Here is a 2,732-nt window from a genome sequence, read left to right on the forward strand (position 1 = left end):
AGAGGATTAATAGAGGATTACCTAGATCACAGTGCTGACAATATTGGAAATCAAATTAAAAATCACATTTTTTAAAATTTATTTTTATTGTAAACAAATGGGATACATGTTGTTTCTGTTTGTACATGAGTAACAGCATACCATTTGCATAATCATACATTTACATAGGGTAATGATGTTTGATTCATTCTGTTTAAAATCACATTTTGTTTGGGAATCTGAACTCAGGACCTTGCTAGGGGATGGCATTATGGAACTATGATCATAAGACATTCAACTCAGCTAGCTGTAGGGCATAGTCTGTCATGTGGATGTGGTGGGTATATTCCCAAGTGAAGGTATACTCTGTGCAGAAGAGAACTTCCAGGATCTGTCTTCTTATCTCTCCCTTTCCAAGACTGAGCAAATCTCTATCTGGCTCTTTCTTTGGGTAAGTTAATACCCTTGGTCAAGGTAGGCACTATCATGGGATGGGAGTAGACAGTAGAAATGGGCTTGATTGTCTGAAATGGGCTGAATGTTTGTGTCCCCCCAGATTTATAGGTTTAAATCCAATGTGATAGTGTTTGGAGGGGGAGCCTCTGAAAAAGTGGTTAGGAGAGGGAGCCCTCAAGAATGGAATTAGTACCCTTATAAAAGAGACCCCATTGTCAGGAACACACCAGTAATCCCAGCAGTTTGGGAGGTTAAGGCAGGAGGATTGTGAGTTTAAAGTCAGCCTCGGGAGTGCAACAAGGGCGAGGAACTGGCGTCCTGGGTGCTCTCTCGTTCCCTCGCGGCCGCGGAGCCGAAGACGACAGCGATGGAGCCCAGGCGACAGGGCCGCCGCGTCCCGCTCCGCGGAGCCGCACTGCGCGCACCTCTGGCTCTTCCCCAGCGCTCGGTTCTCCGCGGCGCGTGGCTCCGAAGGTCCGAGACGACGCGCCAGGTTTGCTGCACGCGGAGGCGCCTGGCGGTGCTGGAGCGCCGCTGGGCCGGCGTCGAGGTCCCCCAGCTGCCGCCAAGGAGCGACGATGCTGGACGCCGAGATTCAATGGTCTCAATTTAAAGGCTATTTTATTTTCAAACTGGAGAAAGTGATGGATGATTTCAGAACTTCAGCTCCTGAACCAAGAGGTCCTCCCAATCCTAATGTGGAATATATTCCCTTTGATGAAATGAAGGAAAGAATTCTGAAAATTGTCACTGGATTTAATGGTATCCCTTTTACTATTCAGCGACTATGTGAATTGCTAACAGATCCAAGGAGAAACTATACAGGAACAGACAAATTCTCAGAGGCGTAGGAAAGAACGTAATGGTTGTTAGCTGTGTTTATCCTTCTTCAGAAAAAAACAATTCCAATAGTTTAAATCGAATGAATGGTGTTATGTTCCCTGGAAATTCACCAAGCTACACTGATAGGTCTAATATAAATGGGCCTGGAACACCCAGGCCTCTGAATCGACAAAGGTGTCTTTATCAGCCCCCTTGACAACCAACGGTTTGCCTGAGAGCACTGGCAGCAGAGTCAAACTCGCCACATAATGAAGAGAAAAACCACAGTGACTCCCCAGCATCTGAATCAGAGGTTTCTTCAGTGAGTCCTGTAAAAACCAAACATTCCGAGGAAGATGCTGTGGAGGCTGAAGGGCACGAGGCAGAAAGACTCAGGTTTGACAAAGAAGGCGAGGTCAGAGAGAGGGCCAGTCAGACCACGTCCAGTGAAACCGCATCCGTCATGGGGGAGGAAGCGGAAGCACCATCGTCATCTCAGGACAAAGACAAGGGAAATAGTTGTGCCCAGCAGCACTGCACAGAAGAGGAGGAGGAAGAGGATGAGGAGGAAGAAGAAGAATCTTTTATGACATCAAGAGAAATGATCCCAGAAAGAAAAAAATCAAGAAAAAGAATCTGATGATGCCTTAACTGTGAATGAAGAGACTTCTGAGGAAAGTAATCAGATGGAGGAGTCCGATCTGTCTCGAGCTGAGAAAGAGCTACATTCTGAAGGCAGCGAAAACGTGGACCCTGTCAGTAGTGGTTCTGACTGCCAGCAGACGGCAGAGTCGGTGGGGTCCCCTTCCAGTAAGACTGCAGAGATTCTCTCGGAATCATCCATGGAAAATGACGACGACGCCACGGAAGGCCCAGATGAACCAATGGAGCAAGACTGGCTTCTTCAAAGCATTTAGACGCAGTATTTTACATGCAGTTCTGGCTTTACACTGTATAAAACTTTTGTGTAATAAAGTGGACCTTTAGTTTTACAAGAGAAAGAGAAGCAGGTTGTTAAAGTGAAGTACTTTAAGAAGTGCTTTAAGTGTGAATCCTGAAAAAGTTCTACGTGTAAGAACTGTGAATAGCAGCTCCTCTGGGTTCTGCTTACTGCTTTTTTTTTTTTTTTTTTTGGCGTCTGGTCAAATCAGTGGTTTATGTATAGATTTTTTGTTTTTTTTTTTTTTTTTTTTTATTTAGAATTAAAGTTTTAAACTGGAACATAATAATTATAATTTTGAGAACCTTTCAAGATTATCACCTTTAGTTTGCACATCTGCAAGAAAGCTTTACGTCTTGTCTCTTTCTGACAGCTGTAGTGGTTTTCACATTTTGGTCATAGTGTCAACATTTTCACATGTGAATTATAGGGTTTCATGCTGGTTTCCAGGTTTTATCGGTTGACTATGTACAATGGAACTTTAAGTCATATATACATACATATATATAAATATATATATATATATTATTCTAAG

General features: G+C 43.8%; 1 pseudogene across 1 annotated transcript; it reads left to right on the top strand.

Moving 5' to 3' along the window:
• Nucleotides 1–1,032: 1,032 nt before the first annotated feature.
• On the top strand, nt 1,033–2,449 carry LOC306658107 (serine/threonine-protein phosphatase 4 regulatory subunit 2-like; annotated as a pseudogene). Its single transcript has one exon. The product of its transcript is annotated as a serine/threonine-protein phosphatase 4 regulatory subunit 2-like (transcript).
• Nucleotides 2,450–2,732: the final 283 nt, after the last annotated feature.

The sequence above is a fragment of the Sciurus vulgaris genome, assembly GCF_902686455.1.
Source record: "Sciurus vulgaris genome assembly, chromosome: 3".
NCBI classification, from domain to species: Eukaryota; Metazoa; Chordata; class Mammalia; order Rodentia; family Sciuridae; genus Sciurus; species Sciurus vulgaris.